General features: G+C 46.3%; 1 long non-coding RNA gene across 1 annotated transcript; it reads left to right on the top strand.

Annotated features, from left to right (window-relative positions):
* The first annotated feature begins 4,833 nt into the window (after positions 1-4,833).
* On the top strand, positions 4,834-25,378 carry LOC146185254 (uncharacterized). The gene is made up of 3 exons (XR_014707778.1): positions 4,834-5,243; positions 24,338-24,499; positions 24,920-25,378. It is a non-coding gene; the product is annotated as an uncharacterized LOC146185254 (long non-coding RNA).
* The last annotated feature ends 370 nt before the right edge of the window (positions 25,379-25,748 follow it).

The following is a 25,748-nucleotide window of genomic DNA, read 5'->3' as shown; positions in this document are numbered from 1 at the left end:
GGAAAGCTGTTGTTTGTACGCAGACGTAGAGGGAAGTATTGTATATTTATTGTGCCAAATGCGGCTCATGATGATAAATGATAAAGCAAAGGCAAAAGGGCCTTTGCTTTATCAAAAATCCTCGCGAAATCCCAAATAATATTGATACCGTTTCTGTCTCTTCTCCCTACTGCACCGAGCCTGATTGTGCTCGAATGCATCAAATGCTCGTTTCTCTTTGCAACAAAACGTTCAGCAGAAAATCTGCAACAGTGTCACTTTCTTCATTACCACATAAAGGGAACGCAGGTAAGCAGCAAAGTAACGTCCTTCATCATCTCGCCTGAGGGAAAAACTGTAGGAAGGAGGAAAGCCAACACTATAGTGCAGCAAAGGGAAAGAGCCAGCGCGTGGTTTCCATGGTAATGGGGAAGGAGCAGAACTTCCGGCGGCTCCTCCGTTACGGTGGCAAGGGAAAGGAGAGGCTGGTACTATGGCTGAGTGAGGTAAAGAGGAAGATAGCTAGACACCGCAGTGTTAGCATTGATGAAACGTCGCCTAGTCACATGTTTCACAATGACGTCACACAACCACACAAGATGTTCGCCTCCGGAGCAACAGAGCTCCGCGAACCTACATATATTACTTTGTTGCAGATGTCGCTGCAGTAGGGTTTAGAAATTGGTTCGACATGAATTCTTCATTTTTCAATGCAAGTACGCCGTTGCAGCGACGATAGTGCGTAAGACTGGGGGCAATGCAGCGTTCCGGAACGCGATCGAATCGAAGACCACAAAAGAAGTCTGAATGTTGTCGTGAGAGCAAACTGAGGCTATGACAGGCCAAACTCGTGAAACGCCGAAATCGGACTTTTACCCAAGACCTGCGGCCGCTAAGGACAGTTATTGTTGGCCGATCAGTGAACTAAGCCGATTAGTTCAGGGCGGTCTATATGTTTATAACTGCGCTTTAAAGGCTTGCGTATAAAAACAAGGCTTGAGAGAAAATACACATTACCCTGTTGCGACCAATTAATATAACTATAAAATGACGGAAAAGAATCCATGGAAGAGTCGATTGTGCTCCTACTAAATGGGTGTCGGCCGTTTCTTTATGAATTTTTTTTTTGAAATGATCGTTCGCAAGCACGCATAAAAGCCGTCTCTTGTTTTATTGAATGCACGTATGCAGGATTCCATAGGATGTTGTACGCGCTACTTCTAGCAATAATGTCTGATCTAGATAGCCCGTAACTGAGTATGTGTTCGCAAAACAATCGTTTCTGCATATTTTCAGACGTTTCGCTCCATAACCGCGATCAGTAATGACCGCTGGAGGTAGCAAGTCATGGTGCGCGTTGCTGAAAACTTTTGGCACATGGGAACTTTTACTCAAAGCCATTATTTTATTCACTAATATATCAGCATACGAAAGTTGTTTCTCTTGCTTCACACGGTCATTTTCGTCCACGATCAGATATTACCTTCAGTTCAGTCAGTTCAGGCGTTCAGTCGTGTCCGACTCTTCGTGACCCTATGGACCATGTCACGCCACGCTTTCCGGTCTCTCACTATCTTCTTAACATCACATAGCTTCATCTGCAATGCCTCGAGAATGCCATCTAACCATCGCGTTCGCTGCCTACCCCTTCTCCGGCGACCCTCAACCTTTCCCAACATCAAATCTTTCTCCAGCGACTCCTCTCTTCTCATCAGATGACCAAAGTAGCTGAGCTTTAACTTTAGAATTTGACCCTCCAATGAGCAGTCAGGGTTTATGGTCGACAATATCGACTGATTTGATCTTCTGGCAGTCCAAGGAACTCTTAAGAGTCTTCGCCAGCACCACAATTCAAACGCGTCAATTCTTCGGCGGTCAGCCTTTTTCACAGTCCAACTCTCGCATCCGTACATCACAACTGGAAAGACCATAGCACGGGTTATACGGATCTTGGTTGGCAGACTAATGTCTCTGCTCTTTACTAGGCGGGCAAGGCTAACCATTGCTCTCTTTACCAGAAGCAGGCGTCTCCTAATTTCATGGCTGCAGTCTCCTTCAGAGGTAATCTTGGCGCCCAAGAACAGAAAATCTGTCACAGCTTCCACTTCTTGTCCATTGATGCTCCAGGGATATTACCTTAAGAAAGCAGTTTTTAGTGACGGTAACTAATTTTACTCGTTAATATTAAAGAGAAATTTCTTGCGTTTTGTTTCGTTCACATCTTTTTGTTCAGCCTGTTCTGCATCGGTTAACTTGAATGAAGCAATTTATATACCTGCATGTTTGGGAGATGTCGCTGAGCACGAAAATGAGCCACTGTGATCACATTCAGCTGCCGGGCTTGATTGGGTAATGACCCATGGCACACTAGGCGACAACTTGCCTAACATCCAGTCGACAGATATTGTGCTATGTTTCCAGACAATGTGCAGTATGCGAACACATGGGGCGCAAAGAACAACAAAAATATGCTTTATATTGGTGAAGGGAATATCTGCAGGACGTTAAAAGTTCTATGGCAAAAAAATTGCGGAAGCGTGCCGTGAGATGTGTTATCTCCGATCCGGTTCCGCGGCGTGCGGAGAGGAGGGGGTGGGGGGGATGGGGGGGCGACGAGAGAGATACCGTAGTAATTCACCTTTTCTTTTCCACAGGAACCGATATGCACCAGTAGTTAATTTAGCTAAAATGTGATCACGTTATTAGAATATTTCGGCGTCTCATAAATTCGTTGACCTCTAATGAAGCCTCCGGGTATTGTTGTGCCGGTGGGGTTATCACACAGTATCCCACCGTCAACAGGGTTGTGCCAGTGGATCCTGCAACTGCCACCAATATTGTGCCGGTGGGGTTATCACACAGTAGCCCACCGTCAACAGGGTTGTGCCAAGGAGTTGGTAATGCAGCGCTCGTCACCCGTTTCGTGAACGAGGGCTGTCAGCTCCCTGGGCGGTAGCGATGAATCCGAGTCGGCGTTGGTGAGATGAAGAAAAGGCTTTATACACTATTTACATGTATTTACACAACAAGATCGGCTCTGGGGCCGAAAGCTAACATAGCCATACGCGACTGTTCTCGCGCAGCGACGGCCGGGGAGATTCCGCCGCGTCCGCACTGTCAGGGGGCGAACTGCTCCCGATGGACGCTCGTGACGAACTCACACTCGGTCCTCGGAGTCTCGAACGGAAGCACTTGAGACTCCGTTTCCGAGAACCGTTGACGCTCAAAATGGTCCAATCCGACGGCAGCACTTTCGCAGGGCCAATGGGAGAGCTTGCTGCGCTCTCGCTTCAAATATGCCGCGGGGCGAGAAGGGGTTCACCGTCAGGGCCACGGCGCGCCGTGCTGTCTGGACATTCAGCGCATGTTGAAACACGTCGCTTCTGTCCCTTTGGTACGGCTCGCCTCCAGTGCACTGGTGCCTTGCAGAGAAGTATCCAGAGTTTGTGAAGGAGGCGTTCGCCGAAGAAGTTTGGCGTCCGACTGAATTTCTAGGCGGCTTTGGCCAGGCACAACAGCACCCCCGCCATCAGACAATGCGCCGGGAAGACGAGCTGCTCGCATGTGGCTCGGATGCCGGGCGCGCTCGTTCGCCAGGCTCCTCCAAGCTCACGTCCAGTGTCCGGGCGCCAGGTAGCCTCACGTTCCTCGGGTTCCACTCGCCAGGTCAGGATCTCTAACGACAGCCTTGTTGCCGGGGCACGCCGATCAACTTCGCTCGGGTCGCTCCGATGCCCTTGCCACTCGCCACTGGTAACGGTAGACTTTTCTGCGGCTTGCGAAACCGACCGACAACAGGCAACACCCAACACAATCAAGTACCCTCGGTCACCCGTCAAACACCAGACAGAGTCAAAATTTCAAATTCAATTAGCAAAATTGTTGTCCCCTTTTTGTTCCCACTACAACAAGAGACAAGTGTATAGGATGCAGTGCACAAGGTTCAAACAACAATTTTGCACATTATGGATACATTAAACAGCAAAGAAGATTAATAATCAGTAATGGAAAAAAGTCTCCTTGAAATCACTTAGACCGTAAACCACAACTGAGGAAGCAAGGAGGTCATTCAATTTTGCCCCGATCTGCCTACAAAGTTACCGTTAGCGACGAAACGCTCGTCGAAGGTAGCTATGTTTTGAATGCATGACTCAAAGCATTCGAGTTCGCATTGTGCTGCTCTCTTCCGCAAGCGGCAGAACGCGTAGCAGTATTCGGGCGGTTTGGCTCTCCCCCCTCCGCTACAGCCTCGGCTGTCCATTTCTCTACGAGACCTTTCTTTCCACTTTGTGCGTGAAAGAACAGACGAGCCCAAGTTGCTCGCTTTGGGGAACGATCTGTCTCGTTCCTTACGCTTGCCGCACCAATCGTACATTTTCTCAGCACGGGTGCATTTGTGCCGCTGAGATCGCCGCTTCTTTTCCTTTCGCGATCGTTTGCGTTTTCTCACCTTTCGGTGACAGCATTCTTTCATGCACCTGCCTTTCCGCTCTTTTCGGCGGCGGCACTTGAGTTTTTGCTTTCTTTCTTTTTGTGCCAGCTCTTTCAAGCTGCCGGTAACCGGAGATAGTATGGCGCCGACATCGTCGAAGTGCGGTGCCGCGCCTACATCGCGGCCAGCAGCGCATGACTCACTGCCAGTCGCGTCCGAACAAGGACAAGGATCGCTCACGCCAGCCCCCGAGCTAGGCATATCCTCTGCAGGCTCGCCACTCAAGTTACACTGATCCGCCGGTGTGCCGCATCGGTCAGCGCTAACCGGCGCACGATCACGTTCGTCCGACAGCTGGGGCGTTTCGGATCGCGTGAGGTCCATGTTCGCACTACGGTTATTGTTTTCGCCAATACAATTGAGCGCGTCAGGACAGGAAGATGCATGGCTCCAGTCTAGTCGCTCGCTGTCGACTTCACAGGTGTGGTTCTCGACAGCGTCCGCGTCATGGGCCTGCCTTCGCTGTTCACCACTCGTGGGCTGCGCAGTTTCCATGAACGGCACTTCGTCTTTCTGTGTGTCATGATCTACGACAACGCTGATTTCGGAAATCACCAATTTGTCGTCTCCTAGCTTGACTACATCTCCGCCACGCTGTACAACTGCTGCTTCTGAGTTGTCAGGCGGTTGATTTACTGCCAATTCACCACTCTCGATTGGTGGAATCGGATTGCTTACACCTACGTGAGGCGGCGTGCCAGACGGTGTCACTGCGGATTTCTCGCCGATGGAGTCGGCTCCAACCGTCTCAGCTGCCAGTGGCTCGACCAAGGTAACCCTAGACACTTCTGTTCGAGACTCGATCAGTTCGCTGCTGCTATCGCGTTGCTCGGCCGCCTCCCCAAGCTTTGTCTCATTCTCAGGTGCAAGCACAATTTGCTCCGAGACTTTCTGACTTTCTAGCCATTCGCTTACAGCGGCTTTCAACTGATAGGCCAAATCAAAGTATGCCTTGTTACAATGTTTCTCGCTCTCATATCTCTTCCGAAGATCCTGAGGCGTTATCTGATATCGTATCAGCAATGACTGTTTTAGTTCATCGTAATTTTTCAAGCGGTCGCCAACCAATCGCTTGATTTCTTCCGACGCTTCAGCGGAGAGAACAGCCACCAACTTCTGCGCCCAACTATCTCGCTCGAAACGTTTACTTCTGCAGACATTCTCGAAGTCTACCAAATACACTGCCATATCCTCGGCGATGAGGAACGGTGGTGGACAGTTTCGCGGTATTGAGCCGTTACAATGAATGGCATTAAAAGCTATAATCTTTTCTACGCTCATTCTATGCGCTGAAATCTCCAGCTGCATCAATTGCCTTACGCGGGCGTCCTCTTTCTCGTGACGTTCCCTACGTTCGCTATCCTCTTTCTCGCGACGTTCCTTCTCTTTTCTCTCTTGAATATCATCCCAGGCCTCTGCGGCTTCCTCAACCGTCACTTCTTCTGCCTGCATGATCTCAAGAATTTCCTTTTTTCTTTTTGTTGAGCCCAAATCGATGCCCAACTCCTCACAAATTTGGAGAAGTTCTTTGACCTTGTAACTCTCCATCTTTTACCGGCCTCTTGTTGTTTGCCTTTTTAGAATAGTGTACTATACGTTCGCTATCTCGCTCCTAGCAAGAGATGCGCAAGCCTTTCTCACACTGATTCCCTTCTCAGCATCCCCTGGTTTTCAAAACACTTCCTGTAGGCTTGAAACACGCAAGGTTAACACAATGCTACGCTCAGCCTTTCTCTAAGCTACCCTGTGTGTTAGAGAAGTCTGGCGTTTGAGGGAAACTTCAGGTACTCACCGCGCCGAGGTGCCTGACGCCGGTCGATCCCGCAGCTGCCATCCAATGTTGTGACAGTGGATCCCACAGCTGCCACCAATGTTGTGCCGGTGGGGTTATCACACAGTATCCCACCGTCAACAGGGTTGTGCCAGTGGATCCTGCAACTGCCACCAATATTGTGCCGGTGGGGTTATCACACAGTAGCCCACCGTCAACAGGGTTGTGCCAAGGAGTTAGTAATGCAGCGCTCGTCACCCGTTTCGTGAACGAGGGCTGTCAGCTCCCTGGGCGGTAGCGATGAATCCGAGTCGGCGTTGGTGAGATGAAGAAAAGGCTTTATACACTATTTACATGTATTTACACAACAAGATCGGCTCTGGGGCCGAAAGCTAACATAGCCATACGCGACTGTTCTCGCGCAGCGACGGCCGGGGAGATTCCGCCGCGTCCGCACTGTCAGGGGGCGAACTACTCCCGATGGACGCTCGTGACGAACTCACACTCGGTCCTCGGAGTCTCGAACGGAAGCACTTGAGACTCCGTTTCCGAGAACCGTTGACGCTCAAAATGGTCCAATCCGACGGCAGCACTTTCGCAGGGCCAATGGGAGAGCTTGCTGCGCTCTCGCTTCAAATATGCCGCGGGGCGAGAAGGGGTTCACCGTCAGGGCCACGGCGCGCGGCGCCGTGCTGTCTGGACATTCAGCGCATGTTGAAACACGTCGCTTCTGTCCCTTTGGTACGGCTCGCCTCCAGTGCATTGGTGCCTTGCAGAGAAGTATCCAGAGTTTGTGAAGGAGGCGTTCGCCGAAGAAGTTTGGCGTCCGGCTGAATTTCTAGGCGGCTTTGGCCAGGCACAACAGTATCAAGTTTTTAAGATGCATGCGCTTTTCACCACGCCTAGTGGCCGCTTTTCGTATTGCGGTGTTGCGCCAGGTATTTTCATCTAGGGTGCGTTTTGGTGTGCCAGCATCGTTGATTTTGGCACACAGGAGCTTGAAGATATGTGACAACCTTTGAGTCGCAATGGCTTTAATTGCGAAGCAGGAGCAATCAGAGAAACCACACCAAATTTTGAAAACGTTGCTGAAATCCAACCGGGGTGAAGCTGGTATGTAGAGTGCTAGCTCTGCTTAAACAGTTACACATGGTTTAGCTAGACTAATAACCTACTACTTAAAATGCATGGTCAGACTTGGCTTTCCCAGCAACCCCAGCAACAGACGATGAGTATTCATCCGTGTAAGCAGCGATGGGAGTCCGCTGCCTTGCTCTAGCTCTTCGTCGCCAACTCGTCTTTGCGTCACTCTCTATCGTAACGGCTGCCAGAAGGTTGGGCACTGGGGAATTAGAACTGTCGCTCGAATTTAGGACGTTATACTGCGCGTTCAGAATAAGCGTTTCTTATAGCCTCAGTCGCATTGGGACGTTAAACCCCATAAAACCAAAGCAAAGAAAACTTTCAGGATATAACAGCCTAAACGTGTGAGGTGAGCTCTGTCTTCTGCTCCTCCGTAATTGCTGTTGCCCCGTACTCGGAGCCTTAGTTGTCGGCGTACTCCTGTATGGTGGCGGGGATTTCCCACAATGTTGCGCTCATAAGCATTGACACGCGGAGCTCTCTAAACACATCTGCACACAGCCGTGTGAAGATGCCAGCCGACGCTGGGCTCTCCAATGCCGCAGGCCATGTCACATGATCAGCGCGCCTGTCAACTGCCAGCGCTATTCTCAACTTGGCGACATCAGGTAGTTTCACGACTAATAACTGGGTGCAGCCAGATTTATTTTTCAAACAGCCTGTTAATTATATTACATTGTAAAAAGACACTGATGATGTGGGCACTTCTAAAAATCCTTTTAAACGTTTTCAATGCAAATTTTGCGCTGTCATTATTGCGAAAGTTAGCTAATTTTCCCTTGGCAATGAGAAAAAGCAGACACATTTAAAATGCAGGGACCTGGAGAAAACTCTCTTCAAATCATGTGCTCATCATAACGTCATTGAGCGCGTCGCCGTTTTTGGAAGCTTTGCGTCATTTTGTTTTGGCTCCATCCTTAGCCCTTCTTTATGATGCTGTTTCATTTCAATGCGAACCAGTGCAGCAACTTTCGCTGAGATCTTCCGGCGTTTATCGAATCTGTGATAGCCATTGCTCAGCTGCAAAACTCCAAAACCTCTATTCAACAGCGGTTTGCCACACTGGTGCAGCTTGCGTAGGTAGAAATATGAGCCTGTTATTGGAGGAAGGAAAGTATGGTGAGGGAGGAAGGGTGTGGCACGTACAGTTTACGGCGGCTTATGCGAAGTGCGCTCGAGGGTAAGTAAGCTCAGTGGCAGCGACACCACGCGCCTGGAGGGGTGAACGTCATATGAGTGCTAGTCGAAGTAACATTGTTCGGGGAAAAAAATGGCTTAGAACTATGCACAGGCATGACAATACCTCAACAACCATCGTTGAAGTTATACGAGCACAATCAAAGGTGTAAAGCAATGTTTACAATAAAACCCGTATGTCCAATATTCGCGTCGATTGGCAATGTACTGGTCCGATGTAGGGCCGGACGTGGCCGACCAACTTCCAATATTGAGCATATAGCTCTTGCTGTCTGGGAACGAATTCGCTGAAAAACTTAGCTAAGCTGATATAAAAAAAAATTCTGAAAGTACCTTAGGCAATAGTATTAACCTGCATAATGGATAGTAATTTTACCGTCTCTAAACCATCCCCTAACACCTACCGATCTGTTAAAAGAAGCATCTTACCGAACATTTCACTCAAGTGAAATGTTCGGTAAGAGTACGAAGTTTGCAAAAGCAGAACATTACCGACAGAGGACTACGTTGTGTATAATACACAGCTAAAGGTATTTTCCAGACGGTAATATCTTTAGAACTACTGCTCTCTGGGCGATCGATCCCATTACATCGTTTTCACTTTCACAGCCGAATCTATGGAAACTGGTGCAAAGTGCCTGCAGACATTTGCTTTCCGTCAGTGCGACTCTGTTGCTGCTGGAAAGATTGAAAGCTCTGAGTTGTGTTCAAGATCCGTGGAGAGCTACATCTCTGGCTCTCGTTCGTATTTTTTTTTATTTCTGCTCCTTTCAGTAACCTATGAAAAGGCCCCGCTGAAATGAATGCCTCCGGTGTCACTAGGTAATACGTTACACGGAACAAAGCTCTTTCAACGTAGCAATAGCGCCCAAAGGGCCCTCGCCCTATTTCCGCCGGTTCTTCACGGTTGGAGCGAGCGATAGACTGTTGCCGTGCAAGCGAGCGAACAACTTCTACAAGTGCGTGCTGGGTCTGCATAGGCAGCATCAGAAGGCAAGCGAGCGAACGCTCGCCTTCTGATGCTGCTTATGCAGACCCAGCACGCACTTGTAGAAGTTGTCAACTTTAAGAAGCGTTCCGACTTCGGAAAATACAGGAGGAGTTTTTGAACTCATTAGAGGACGCTACAAACGCGGCAAGCAATACAGAAGTCAGTATGTTTTAACCGTATAAATGAAGGCAGGTGTCCTTTGAGAAGAACCTTGTAGATGAACTCAACGTTTCGGACTACTCGCACTCGTTGCAACTGAATTTCCTAGCGCTATATTAGCAAAGTTCCGAGGAAATACGGCTGCCTAGGACGAAGTGCGACATTGGTAAATTATATCCCAATAACAAAAAAGACAGAACCGTGTCAAAGATACGACAAAATATTCTATAGCTATGTCGTAACATCAGACTTTTTTCATCTTCTGTACCAGTTTTCTGTAGTTGTGTTGTTGTTGTTTTTTTCTCTGGTAGGTTTGTGTAGTACGTAGTTCTGCAGTACATCCCGTATTTTGCGGAAACAGCGGGATACACAGCGAACAAGAAAGAAGACCAGTTACGTTTTTTCTGACAACCAGGGTCCGTACTCCGAGTTAGCGTCGTTATCGAACTCTCGCTATATCACGTGACCTCGAGTCGTCTGACTGGCGGAAATACAGGAACATGATGTTGCTACCCACTTCCGATTCCATAGTGGCAACACCCAGTTCAGGTGTTTCGACCAATTAAATGACTCTAGATCACGTGAGATAGCGACACTTCGATAACGACACCAACTCGGAATACGGGCCCAGGCTACATTGATGACATTACTTGCCTTGTGTGGCTTGAAAGCACTTTTAGCTTCCTTATCTGCAAGTCGTTTGGTGTGCCCTTTTGAAGTGCAAGTCCTATGAGACGGTCTGATTCTGTAATAAGATCACACGCGCAGAATGTGCCAGATTATTTATTCAGAATGGTGGAAATAGCACAGATTGTGCAAGGAGACCCTTTGGGTTGCCAAGGAGAGGAATCGCGTGTGCGACGTTTCCGTGAGTGGTGGCAACTGGCAGAGAAGTACAAGGCGTTAATGTGGCATTCTGCGCGCCCATGGACGTCTGCGAAAGCTCCTCTGCGTCCTGAAGGAAAACAGTGAATCCTAGAAGATCAGCGCACCCCGCGGAGAAACATGAAGATATTCTGAAACTAAGACCAAAATCATTTTCTTTTTTTTTCTTTTTTTCTTTCCTGTCCACTTTGTTTCGCGTTGTTTCCGCAAGTGACACCATCTTGCTCGGCTTTTCGTGGTGCTACGTTTCTGCGGCAAGGACGCACAATTTTTGTTGTCACAACAAGTCTCATTGGAAAACACCGCACAGAAGCTCCTTTGTAACAGAAGAAAATTTTCTATAGAATTTTCTGTCTGGGTTTCATCATAGATATAAGAACAAAATGAACCGGGAACTTCTATTTTTGGGGGGCACCACCAAAGCTGCTAACTGACAGCGCAAGAAAACTAACAAATGGCAGGATTTCAACGTATTTAAACGAAGTAGGATGTGTAAATATCAAAGATGGAAGTTGGTGTAGACGACGAGCGCGAAAATGTTCTGTAGTCTGCACGCGGGGAAATCGGCGGCGGCGGTAATACGACGCAATAAGGAGGATAAAAAGAACGCTCACCACTACCTTTCGTATTCGTTTCCAGCGAAGGATTCCTGGGTTCGAATTCACTGCGCTCAGATGAATTTTGCTGTTTCTAGTGTGGAAGCCCCGCTAGCGCGTCCGAGATGCATTTTAACGGTGGCATGTGGCCGACTGTTTCGAAGTACGTGCGGGCCCGCCGCTTCATTAGTGAACCATTCGTGGACAAAAGAAGAAAAAGCAACAATCATGAAGTTTCGCGAAGTAAGTCGCGTCAAAGGTGCATTAAAAACATACACTACAATTTCAATACAAATACCCTTCCAAGATAGAATTTCCCTTCTAACCACCACAATAGCCGACCTTGCTTTCCACGTGCTTCCTTTATATTTTATTTCGTGTAGTCTACCCTGGTGGCCTTTCGTATCGAAGAGGGGCGGGGGAAGTGGACAAATAAAGCAAAAACAACACACTTTATACGGGAAGCGCGATACAAAAAACATTACTTTAGAATATTTTAGGCACGGAAAATTTATACACAGTTTAAGTTTTAGTTTTTAGTCGTCATTTCGGCAGGAGCCCTGCCTTTTTCAAGATTTAATGTTCATCGTTGTGCTTGACTTCTTATAGCACACAAATACGAAACTATAATGTACACATAGATAAAACAGATAGCACACGTACAATACACACATACATACGTATATATAGCAGGCCAGGACAGTCAGGAAGTCCGCCGACCGCCGGCCGCGAGTTGGGAGTATACAATAAAAACAGCAGCAAGGCTACATTGTAGACAATGTCTCTTGACACGCAGTCCACATGTTGACAAAAAAATAAAAAGGTAAAAGAAATGGGGGAGGGGGATGAGGAAAAAACAGAAGTGTGGTGGTTGGGGAGTGGGCGTTGGGGACATCGCGACGTGCGATGAACGGTGCGAACGCTACGCGCTAAGATTTTGCGAGGGGATGTCCCATTTGCTGAATGGACAGTGCATTTACGTCGTCCCTTACGTGCATTTACGTATAACCAGCCCTTATACATAGCATTCATTGATTACGAAAAAGCATTTGACTCAGTTGAAACCTCGGCGGTGATGCAGGCATTGCGAAATCAGGGGGTAGACGAGCCGTACGTGAAAGTGCTGGAATATATATATATATATATATATATATATATATATATATATATATATATATATATATATATATATATATATATATATATATATATATATATATATAGTGGCTGCACAGCAACCATAGTTCTGCATAAAGAAAGTAGCAAAATTCCGATAAAAAAAGGTGTTAGGCAAGGAGACGCAATCTCCCCAGTACTATTCACAGCTTGCTTAGAGGAAGTATTCAGAGACTTGGAATGGGAGCAGTTAGGGATAAGGGTAGATGGAGAATACCTCAGTAATCTGCGATTTGCTGATGACATTGCCTTGCTAAGCAGCTCGGGGAATGAACTGCAATTAATGATTGGTGACCTAGACAGGAAAAGTAGAAAGGTAGGCTTGAAAATCAATATGAAGACTAAAGTAATGTTCAACAGCCTTGGGAAGGAACAGCAGTTTACATTAGGTAGCGAAGTACTGGAAGTAGTAGGCGAATATGTCTACTTAAGGACAGGTAGTAACCGCAGATCCGGACCATAAAAAGGAAATAACAAGAAGAATAAGATTGGGATGGAGCGCATTTGGCAAGCACTCGCAGATTATGACTAGCAGCTTACCGGAATCGCTCAAGAGGAAAGTATACAACAGTTGCATCTTGCCTGTACTAACCTATGCGGCTGAAACGTGGAGGCTAACGAAGAGAGTTGTACTTAAGTTGAGGACAACCCAGAGGGCTATGGAACGAAAAATGTTAGGGGTAACATTAAGAGATAGGAAGCGTGCACAGTGGGTCAGAGAAATAACTCAAGTTACCGACATTCTAGTGGAGATTAAGAAGAAAAAATGGACGTGGGCAGGACATGTAGTGCGAAGAGAGGATAGCCGATGGTCGCTGAGGGTAACAAACTGGATTCCAAGGGAAGGAAAGCGTAACAGGGGCGGCAGAAAGTTAGGTGGGCGGATGAGATTAAGAAGTTCGCAGGGGTCAAGTGGATGCAACTAGCACAGAACCGGGTTACGTGGAGACATACGGGAGAGGCCTTCGCCCTGCATTAGGTATAGTCAGGCTGATGATGATGATGATGATGATATATTTATATAGGGGGCTTGCATGAAGCTATGCATGCCGGTTGAGCCGCCATGATGTTGTCGCTGGCAGCAGACGGCGGGCAGCGTAGCCAGGGTGAATTGAGCAAGTGCCTGGTATTTTCGACGGTTCACCGAGCAAATACGCGGATTTTTGTGCACTGCTTTTACGTGCGTGCAATTTTTAGCAGATTCCTGAGGAACGTACGCGTCTACGCTGTGCCCGAAAAATTGGGCGCGCTATGAAGAAATGCAATTGTAGTGCAACGCGGACCTGTTCAAGCTACGCGACAACGACTGACAGCACTATGCGTCTAGAACTGGCCGCCCGTCAACTTCGCCAGCATTCATGATTCTAGTTCTAGCAAGTATGTAGTTTTATACTTGCCCGGATTGGTGTCTTTCTCGCGTGTGTTGGCCCGTGCGAGCAATTCGCGTCGACGTCGTTAGATGAATCAGTCTCCTTCTTGCCCTGATGCAGACGTATTGTTGGAATTGTGAAGAACCCGACGTCGACCTGTCCGATCGCGCCAGCATCGTCTGCGCGCACTACGCGACTATGTAGACGAGGCTGTTTGGCAGTGCCGTGCTGCATCGTCTGCTGCCAACTACAACATCATGGCGGATTACCCAGCAAGCATCGCTTCATGCAAGCTCCCTGTGTATCAACATTGCGGACGAGGAATGAATAAACGGACAGTGGCGTGTGTGCAGGAGCGCTCGCGCTAGGCGCACTGGGGTGCATTAAACCGCCGACCATTAAAACCGCTCCGACCCCAAGACGCCACGAAGGAGAGATGCAGATAAATGAATCCATCGACCCGATAGGCCATCAACATCACCACAAGGCACGACGAGATCCCTGATCGACCAGAGGATCCCACTGACCTCAGATGCAGACCAGAAGACCCACCGACCCAAGATGTCACACATAGCCCAGCTTCCCGACTTCATGCCCGCTATCTGCCTGCAGCTGCGCGACCTCACACGTCCGTCTCTGCTCGACAGACAATGAAACAAGCCAAGTTTTAACTGGAAACTGCAGGATATCTTCATTCGGAAGCACTTCATTCGGGCATGGTATTTTGAAGGCTAGCAAACACTTCTCTCCTTTTACATATTGCACTAGAGTGAACAAAATACAGCCGGTTTCACTTGGTTGGCCAAATATAAAGTACGCTCATCTAAACATGTCATGCTTGTGAAGCTGGTGCTTTCAAAACGCATGGCTCGTTTTCAGGCGTTTTATTTGTCAGTGCGATTGCCATGGCATCGGCATCAGCTTGCAGACTGCGTTCCCTCTTTTTCGGGTGTCTCGCTACCTGAAGCTATCCGCTGTTTGCGCAAGAAATCTGCCCACGCGCAATAGCGTGGGGTGCACAATGGATTCAATATGGAAGGCACTTCTCCGCACCGTTTCCGCGGGAAACACATAGGAAGCGGTCACAACTGTCTCGCGGCTGTTATGTCACCGCGCGTCTTGGAAAGGGACTCGCACGCGAGTATCGATGAATGCTTCTTGACAAGCTGAGCTGAACGTAAATCTCTCAGGAACGTTCATGTCTAGGCAAAGCTATGGCAGTAAAAGGTGGCTGCAGTGTAGAAAGCGACAAGATGCACCAGATATGCATCATGGGGCGTTCCGATCAATAAGCCCCACCTTTGTTGCAAAAACAATAATGCAAAGGCAACATAAAGACAAACAGGGATGATCAGCATGAACGTGAAGCAACGCATTTAACTATCGGTGTTGCTTAGGCATCGCCTCTCATTGAGCTTCGTCTACGGCTCCTCTGACACGATTTCTCTGGCTTCCGTAGATATTGTAGTTGCTGCTCTCAGTATTTGCCTCGAGCGTTTCTTTACGATGAACTTCGCTCACTTTGCACCTTTCCACAAGCGAAGTATTAAACCAATCTCGAGTGGTCTTTCGTGTAATGTGGTACTTTAAGACTAAGTGCTGCGGGCAGGAATAACTTTGTTTACATTTTTGTTACTTGTTCCAGATGCTCAATGTATGCCGATGGGCATGTGTGCTATGATTGAAGCACACATTAGATTGCTAGGGATCGAGCGAGTAGCAGAATGCCGGTACGCGAATGAATTATCTTTGTTTTTTCTTTCAAAGTCGCATAGGCAACGGCCCAGAAAACGGTAAGAGGCTGAGAGAAAGTGTCTAGGGCTGGTACACCAAAATATCTTGGTTCAATTTCTCGCAGGTCGAGCACTGACACTGTGCTTTCGCTGCAATATAAAAAATTTCCAGTCTAGTTTTAATATTTTTGCAGCGTTGTTAAGACAGAACATTTGAAGTGTAGTTTTAATATTTTTGCAGTGTTGTTAAGACTTGGTCTATTCACTTTCTCGCAGGTCGAGCACTAACACTGTGCTTTCGCTGCAATATAGAACATTTGAAGTGTAGTTTTGATATTTTTGCAGTGTTGTTAAGAATTGGTCGATTCACTTTCTCGCAGGTCGAGCACTAACACTGTGCTTTCGCTGCAGTATAGAATATTTGCTGTGTAGTTTTAATATTTTTACAGTGTTGTTAAGACTTGTTCGATATGCGAAGCTTTACGGGTACTTAGCGAGGGTGGTTTCCTTGAGCTGTATTTTCCGTCGTTTCTGCGAAGCGTTTCTCGTTGGAAATTTAGTGAGTTGAAGGCGATGCGCGAAAACTATACTTTTATCCCCAAAAGGCATACAGCGTAATTCAATTAGCTATAGCGCCGTATTTTCTTTATCAAACACGTCAACAGTTAGTAGGAAGGGTCGTCTCATACTCAGGCACGATTATCCACGCCTTCGCTTGTTCTGCAATCAGAGCAACTGCTGAAATACGTGTTTATTCATGCAGTTCGAATGCCGTCAGTTTAGGTTTAGCGCTGTGAATTCAGCAGGAAAAACATTTTTTGGAGCGAGACTTCACTGGGCTAGATGGGGCGCGTTTCTCGTACGCCGCACTTTGACCTTCAGCCGACTTTCAACCGTGCACCTCGCGGAGCGCGACATGCTCACCGCCTGCTTTTCTTTCGCATGTTTAGTGCACGCAGCGTGCAGCGCTACATCCTTCTTCTGCTGCTGATTCGCTTCTTCTACATCGCACACCTGCTTCTTCAGACACCTGGAGACCTTCGCTCGTACCGGTGCATATCGCCGGTCTCTGCAGTGCTCCGCGCGTGACGTCATCTTTTAGGTATCCGCCTCACTGTGCTTGTCCGGTGGTCTTCAATTGCTGCGCGGCTGCGGTAGATGTAAGTAGTGGAGCAGCCTCTCACTTGCGAAGTAGCATATATATGCTGAGAATTGCGGCGAATCTGTAGTGATATCCTATAGATGAGGCAACAACGATTAGTGCGAGCTCTCGCTACGCTCACCTACAAGCCGAATCTACTCATCCTGCCGATATGGCTCCCTGTGAAGAAGCGGCACGCAAGAAAAATGAAGTTCAGAGAGCTAAACGAACAACGAAAACCCCCGAATAGCGAAAAGAGAGACTTGAAAAGGGACGACATAAGGTGGCGGAGAAGAAGGTGCGACAAGACCAACAATAGAGAAGCGATGCAGTCTCATCCACGATTACTATTGCTTCGCTTTTTATATCCTGGCTTAGCAGAGCTAAGCCACTACTAACTTCTTTTTTCAATTGATGGAGATCACAGGTGACGATGAGGTTATGCTGTATTTTATGAGCAATCATTTCATTTCACGAGTCTTGGTGCCTGTTTAGGGAGTGCCCAGGTAATTTTATGCGCTGTCATTCTCTATCGAAGGAGAGACTTCGCTACTTAGGCGATTTAGGCAATGTAAATGTCTTCTAAACAGTGCGCAGTGGCTTGTTCGCTCTCTTAACGAACGTGCCATTTTTACAGCGTACAGTGAAATGTAAGCCGGAACAGCGTGTGAGAAGCCCGACCCTTGTGCAGGCAGCAATATATGACTTTAATTGTTTTCTTTTAGGCAATACAGAAATATTTGAAAGCACCAGCGAAAAAAGAAATCGCTACAATAGAGGACGTATTCTCTTTTCCAATTATATGGTTCATTGGAAAACCAGGAAGCGAAATTTAAGTTAAAGAATTTGTTAAAATCCGGCCGCGAAAAATACTATTACCAGCATGTTACTCATGCACACACGTGAGCAGACGTTTCTACAGCGCTTTGCGATGCTCGTTGGAGCAATAAAAGTAACATTTTGCCATATATAGAGGTTTGCCCTCGACGTTTTTATTTTCAAACTATAGAAACAAAAGGACTGCCACCGGGCCCTCAGTGCAGCCCATGTGCTTTAATCACACTTGATCATACTTCAGTTTGATGCCTTACTCTAAATTACGCTTTCTTTAAATTACAGTGAAAAAAAAAATTGGATACAGTAATCTAATTTCATCATGCGTCATGACGTACCGCTGCAACGTATGCCCACAATGTTTGCTGAGCCTCGCCAACAAAACTTTCTGTTAAGTTTACGTTTATTTTTATATTTGCAACAAACATATACAAGGAAATTTAGAACAACGTTGGAAGATTAAAAACTATTAGGAATGCCCTTGTGGATGCACAAGAAGCGGGGTCTTTGTAGAGAATGTAATTAATAAGTACAAGGCATTGTCTTAAGAAAGAATAAATTTACCTTGCCGTTTTCGGGTTAGAAAAGAAAGCCAATGCAAGCGTTTGTTTCACTCTCTTTCTCTCATTAACATGCCGGCAACATCCAAGAAAATGGTCATCGTTAGAGTTGTGAGCGTGGCAACGACCCTGGGTTAGGACAGCGAACTCTTAATTTTAATTTTTTTTTGGAACATAATATGGGGGGTGGTTTCTGTCATGCCACCTGCCAAAAATTAAAACGGCATGGTACTCTTGAGGCAAAGCGTTCAATATCCTTGCGCTTTTCAAACACGGTTCTAAGAAGAAAGGGTTTTCGCGCGACCTGGCAGAGTCGTTATTCAAACGGGATTTGCTGTGCTGTACCTGAAAGTGTCCCGACACGCGTTGGTACAAGAAACCAGACATGCAAAGAAAATAAAGAGTGAACACAACTGGGAAACCTGGCGCGTCTCTTTTCATTAGGCTCTACAAGAGACGACGCGAAAGCTAAGTTTAATTTGCGTCGATTAAGCGATTCCGAGCCCGCAAAGAAAAAAGCGTAAAATTGAAAACTAAAGAAACGTGAGCAGTCCACCGGGTCAAAAGAAAGAACACTGGCTAATGAGACTCACGCTCCGCGTCCTTCCACTGACGCCGCTGCTTCCTGAGCTGCGGCAAATCATTAAAAGTTTGTCGCCCTGGCAAAGTTGAAAACCTACTTGTAAGGACACTGTGAACAAGACAGCGCTGCGAAATTGAACTGGGAGCGTACAAGGCACCAAAATAACGGCGTCCACGCCTCTGCCGAGGCTTCGTGGTTAGGGCTGGTTATAGTGCTCTGTTTCTACGCCTGATCTGCATGGTATCGCTGGCATCGAGGCACTCCTGCACCGGAGTGCTTGGCATCAATCCCACCATGGCAGCCGCGTTTTGACGCTGGATGAACCAGCGTGTTCGGTGTTCTGCGATGACAAAGCATGTTACGGGAACTCGGGGGTCCTTAATTATTCTGGAGGCCTGTAGTGACCCTCGTAACCTACGTGCTACATCGAGTCAATAAATCGACGTTTTTTAAGCTTCGTTTTGCATAAAACGAAAAAAAAAAAAACAACAACAACAAAAACTTGTCGTGTTTATTCTAATCCTTCGCGTAATTATTGTGAACCTCTACTGCTACCGTGAAGAAATTACATCGTTAGAAAATGGGTGCAGGCTACAGTTTGTTCACTGCGCTTAAATGTTTAACCTTTCGGAGCTCGAAGCTGGCTCAACTTTCAGTATTTCGTTGCTTAGTTCGATGAATAAGATAAAACTATAATTTTCTTTCCTTGCCCATTTAAAGTGAAGGAGGGCAGCCCCGGGTGAAATGAGCTCTGCGGTTATAGTTAAAAATATCGTCAAAATAAATTCCAGTCACTTATTAGCAACTCAGCTGCATTGATTCCTACAGAAGTTGATAAATTGCTACCGTGGCATAAGATTACTAGCTACCTTACTTGGTCTCCACAGGCATAATGTATGATGTGTTGAAGTCCCCCGTCGCGCCATGTCATTGGAGCTTTTGCAAAAGAATTCTCAAAAGCACAGGGCACGATAGAAATCAGATTGATTTAATACGCTATTAGAAAGCAAAAAGAAAAACGAACAGAACAAAATCACCTCTAGTTCATTATAACTATCTTTCAAGATTATGTTAGCATATCGCTTAAAAAATATGCGTCAATTTCATAACATAAATTTTAGAAGCATTTCTTCATCACAAACGTTCTGCGCTGTTTAGAATTAGAATTCACAACATCCACAACATCCACAACATACTTAGTTTCATACGCGAACTTCAGTGGCCAAAACTTAAGTCACGCTTTGAAACCCATATCAAAAGTTTCTTTGCTACTGAGTAGCACCAGAAATTCGGTTAATATATCTAGTGAACACAGTTCTGCCTGGTGCTATTAAAGATGTAGTGAATACCCTGAGAGATTGCAGCGGACCTTGTCACTACTTTGTTCCTCCTTAGCAGCATATTAGCAGCTGTGGCGGACGTCAAAGAACATGTGAATCATGCGAACTATATCTAATGTGTTTTGCTTGAGAATCTGGCGGGAGGGCTCAAGAAGTTTTCTTCCTTTCCCACGGCATTCAAAACCACGCGGACGTTCAGCGTGTCTAGCAAACAACTACCACGACAAAGCACCTCATCGTGTTTAAAATTACACTGCTATGACTAATAGCCGGCTACAAACCTCCAAGTTCTAGGTGTAAGCTAACTGCGTGAGTTGAAATGTTGCATGCTTTAATTATTCAAGCAGCGTACTACTTCACATGATTCAGCAGTAACCTGACAGACAATATCATCTACTACCAGCGGCGTTACAATGTCAGTGAGATCAGCCTTTTATCAGGCACAACTTATATATTAATAAAAAAAGAGGTGACAATCACGTGAAACGCCCCGTAAAGACCTATAACAGATGCGCATCCAAAACAGCAGTGCTCTCGCGGTGGTGGTGAAAACATTTATTCGGTAATAAAAGAGGGTGATGCCCGTTGACATCACCCTCTCTCAACTGTGTGTCATCCCTTTCCTGGACGTCACTGGCCTAAACCATCGCTCAAGACCGCTGAAGCTCTGGGAGGCGACCGTGAGCAGCAGTTCCGGACTAGAGAAACAATGCTGTGTATAACGATATTTTACGTTAAAACGAAAAGAACAGATTCACGGTAAAACATTTTAAAGGAAAGCCATTATTAAATTTCTCTGCACGCTTCAAGATGCGTATCGGAATGGTTACATCCGCGTGTTTTCGTGAAGGGTCATGAGTGCGCCATGGTGGTTTGTATCCAAAGATGTAAATAATACTGGTTCGCATCCTGAGCTCCTCCCGCACGCCGAGGGTGCGAGCAGTGCACATGACAATGCAGTGTTGGAAAGAGGTTTGTGGTCTTCTTAGCTCGTTGGTCACATACGGCTTGTTCGGTGGCCACCACAGCCTGCCCAGCTGAGCACTATTTCTTCGAAGATTAGCTTAAATATATTGAAAGACGATCCTTGATAGGTTTCTAGACACTGCTTCGTTGGCGAGACTGTGACCCAGCTTCTTGCCGAGGGAATGTATGCTCGATGACACCCTTCGGAAACATACACAGAAGCTTGTGGTCGTGTTCAGATGAAATGAGTATTTCCTTAAGCATGCAATGAATAATAATGACCAATTTTATTTCTTCTGCCTAAGGCGACGGTTATGGTCTTGCTGATGTCGACATGTATTCAAGCACTTCGTACTGATAGCAACGCAACAATTTAGGGAGGTTGCTTTTCTCAGCGCGTGATTGCATATGTTCATTCGCTCGTGTTCCTTGACCGAGCAAACTGGCCTGCTAGTCCCTTGGTAGACGAAAATAGAAAACGTTCAAGGCAAATGCCCTGTCGCAATTTTGTTTTTTTTTCTTGAGCTTTATGCTCATTTATACTAACTGCCAATAAAACCTAACTGTCAATAGGCCTAACTGTCAATAAAATCACACCTGATAATGTTTTATCACGATGTGCGCTTCATGCAAAAAAGAACATGGTGTAGAGAGAAAGGATCATACATTTCAAAAGCCGTAAGTAAAGTCACCTAGCTTTTTATATATATACTGAGAGGGATAAAATCAGACATTATAACTCCTCCAGCTTAATTTTTCGAGTCAATTAATTTTTGAACGCCACATGACATCATGGTAAACTAATAGCAGATAATTATTGTTATCTTATTAGTTCAGCAATATTCTCTTTATTATTGAAGAATTGCCAAATCAGCTCACCTATTCGTAGCCGGCTACTTCGAAAATTCTTTGCGGCATTCTTTGATTCGCGGTAATGAGATGTATTGAAATATGCAATTATTAGAACCTTGCATAAAAGCCACTACGGCTACGATGTCCGTTGTTTTTGGTGCCCAGGTATATTTAGAAACTATCAGGTTTTCCGAAGCAGCCCATTATTCGACAGTACAGCAAAAGTTAAATTGCAAACCAGAAAACTCACATTGTAACAAAAGAAACGCACACAAATATATGGAGAAGAAACACACTGAATCTCTTTCGAAGAGAAATAAACTGCGCAAATAGCTTCCTGCGGCTAAGATAATCTCATTTTGCTGCTCGAGCCTAATTTGTCCTATTCGCATTTTATTTCGTGCTGATGGCACCTTGCTTCATCATTATTACCCAATTTTTTAGAAAAACAGTAAACGGCTACACATTGTCTGTAATTGACTGTATAGAGTAGCTCCGGTTTGTATAAGCAGAGAGCAGCGACAACTTACGTATTGTCAAAATCGCAGCTTTTACCAAGTGATTACTCGCGTATTGCAACAGTAAAATGGTTTATTTTTCATTGCGTACCTACCAGAATATATTTATTCATGAGAACTATTTTCTACCTCCTTCACACAATCAAGGCCACCTTCATGTCTGACTGTTTGAATTCACTGCTACTGTTCTTTATATCCCTCAGCATCAGGGAAGCTCTGAAGAATCTTGTAAGACCTTGCTCAACTTCGATCCTGTTATCACATGAGCCGTAAGTATCCCGAGAGAGATATGAACTGAAAGGGCGACAATAGCTAACGAATAATATCAGAGACATAAGCAAAGAGAAAAATGATTGATTAAAAATAAGAAAAGGTGAAACCTATTGACACTCTACTCTTGACGTTCTCCCGCACCAGCTTCCTTCGCGAGAGTAAATGTGCCCCGACTGCTGCTGCGGCACCGAAGATCCCGCTCTCTGCGTGGGTACTTCCTGTGACTGCCCTCCGTGGGGTCCTACACTTTTCATCAATCTGCCCAAAGAGGATTACTATAAAACCTTTAATCCAGCGCCCCTATCTTTCGCGCTTCACATTTTGTCAGGGAAACGACAAAATATGTATCAATTGAACGAAAACACATCTTCGCTAAAAGCAAGCTTTTTAATCTCACTCTCACACGCCTTCACTTCACCCACGCGGTGGTCTTTCGTCTTTTTTTGGACCAGATACTAAAAAAAGAGCTTTCGCTTGCAGGCGTGCGAGAATAACAGGGTCGTGTTAAGGACTCCAATACATTTGTTTTGCCTTTTTAGCGTGTGTGAGCGAAGAAAGGTGGTCGTATGTTGAAGACTGTGTTGTTGTATCTTTGTGGCAATATTTGTAACTTTTACAGTACTCACAATTTAAACCCGCTTTACGATTGACCTTCGTGTAAAAGTACGTTTGTCCACTTCACCCATCCCTTTCCCGTGATCCCTGACTTTGTCGTACCTTTTTTTTTTTTTTTTTTTTCACACCAGCTTGTCATAAGGCATATTATAAAAACCCATGCAAATTATTTTCCGTAAGAAACCGGAGCAGGCTCCCGCTCTTATCGTTGTCAGTGAGCCATTTAGAGAAGTCCTCTTTCACTGCTGTGATTAGTCCCACTTCGCGCAAAATCTGTGTCCTTGATGCCCTTGTGTCCCCGCACAAGTCCACAGCAGGTGGCGAACATCCACTTCTGCAGCTGGTGTGGAACACTTCGGGCATGTGGTTGGTCCGATGTCTGCTTGAGATTCCCACCGGCATGTTACCGACGGGGTAAGGGCCGCCCCAGCTCTTATCCTTTTAAGGGAAACCTCCTCCAATCTCGTTAAGCTATGAGGGAGGGGGAATGTACACGGGGGAATGAGGGCACGTGTACGTTTCCTTAAAGAGGATGCTAAGATGGGAACAGCGGAGAGGGTATCAAAAGGGAGCGTGGTGTAAACTTCTTCTATAGCTCCTCTAAATTCTCATGTTAGAACAGAAATTCTAGTTGTCCCTGAAGATTCAAGGTCAAGAACCGCACAAAAGTTTGGTTGTGAGAGCGGAAAATGTTTTATAACCTCTCTCGACTTGGCTTGTTCATCTAGCAATTCTAGATTCTTATTTTATATTATTCCTAAAATACATGCAATAATTTTACGCTAGCAAGCTCCCTGCCAGCCTAATTTTACGTCGCGTCAGCCATTCTTACAGCTCACTTCGCTATGCTTTACTCATTTCTATTTTGGCGCCGTAATTTATTTTTTCACCCCCTTTATCTTCTCAGATTCATGTAAACAGATAAGCCCAATTAATCTTAAATATGTACCTCCTATACCATTTCTTAACTGTTACCATCGTAATCTAGGCGATTGCGGCGAACAGTTCCGCATGGTTACTTTATACGTCTAACTAGTTATTTACGAGGCATTAAAACTCCGTATTGCCCCCCGCATTCCTTAGGCATCTCCACTTATGCAGCTCTATGCTCTCTCCCTTTGCACGTTGCTTACCAAGGGTTCCTCTTTTCCGCCTAAATATAGCCGGTGACTGCGAGGCTGAGCCGACTTCTCGCTGCCAGGAGACCGCAAAGGGAGATGCCGCGGACAAAGATGACTGACCCTAACCCTATAAGGAAACAGCAGGGCAAAGGAGAAACATCGTGGCGATGCAGCGCCACAGAGACCAACGGCGACTCTTGAACGGTAAGGGAGTAGATGCCTCGCCGTACAGCCAGCGGCCATGTACTGCGCAGAGGGGTAGCGGTCAATAAGATAGGAAAACGAAGAAAACGCACGAACTAGGCAAATAAAAGGAAGGCGGAGAAGGAGAGGGTTACGTGGAGGCAATCGGGCGGGGGTCGCCTCGAGTGAATATTTTATCCCAATCTTGTTAGGAGCCGCACACACGTGCTTGCTTCCGCCGTTACTGGAACCAGGGGCAAAGCTCGGCAAATGATTAGAATTTGAAAACAGAACCCTCCTCCCCCCCCCCCCCCCCCCCGCCCTTCCCTCAGCCCCGACCCTAACTCCCGATCCGACGAGGACAAACAAAAACAGGAAGCAAGAAAATAGGCAGTACTCAAAAAGCATTTCTATGAACCCTCCCTCTCTCTTTCATTGCAGCTTCTTTGGCTTGAACCTGAGTCCGCCTTCTACAGCGCTTCGGAACACGGCGAAACGAGCAACGACCTGGACGTTTGCAGATAGGACGCGGGTTTTCTCTGCGGTTTCCAGACAAAAAGGCGCCTGCAACAGGGCCTATACCGTATGTGGTCCACTTGGAGAATGCAGAAGGATGAGAACGACGAATAGGAGGGCTTTAAATGGGGGTATAAACAAGAAGGTGGCTTCCATATGTTTTAGTTTCTTCTTTTTCGGAGCACAGCACAATGTGGCTGTATGTATTATAGCGCGTACGGTTTAACTGATCAGAGCCACGTTAAAAAAAAAAGTTGAACGTTACGAATCAACCTCACCTTTGATTGGCTTCGATGCTAATTTAAATTTCTTCCCGCCCTCAGCGGTGCGAGGCTATACCTCTAGAGACTGCATTTGGGCGCAGGCTGGCTTTTTGCGAAAGCGAAATTGCGGTTAGGGGAAAATTTCGTTTCGAGAGAAAAAAAAAGTTTCATTCCTCCGTGCTCTTTCTTTTGGCTTGTGCAATCTTCTCAATAAAGTAAGACGTCGGAACACAGACGGCGCGTTGCATAAAATGGATATAGGAAGCCTAGACGAGCAAAAGCGTTTTGCTACCCTGCATCTCTATTTCCCTTTCAAGGCGCAATGTGTGTCAGTATTAGGCACCTGCGAATGATTCGTAGGTGGTACATCTTTGGCAGTGCAGCTGCAGACTTTGCTGACAGATGCACCTATTCGCGCAGTACATCGGTAGTTTCAAATTCAGTAGGAAACTCGACCACCCGCAAGTTCTCTCAGCAACGTCTATGGGCTG

The sequence above is a fragment of the Amblyomma maculatum genome, chromosome 6 (assembly GCF_055883805.1).
Source record: "Amblyomma maculatum isolate TAMU_Amacu chromosome 6, ASM5588380v1, whole genome shotgun sequence".
NCBI lineage: Eukaryota > Metazoa > Arthropoda > Arachnida > Ixodida > Ixodidae > Amblyomma > Amblyomma maculatum.
Note: the sequence above shows the minus strand (reverse complement) of the source record. Positions and strands in the feature narration are given on the sequence as shown.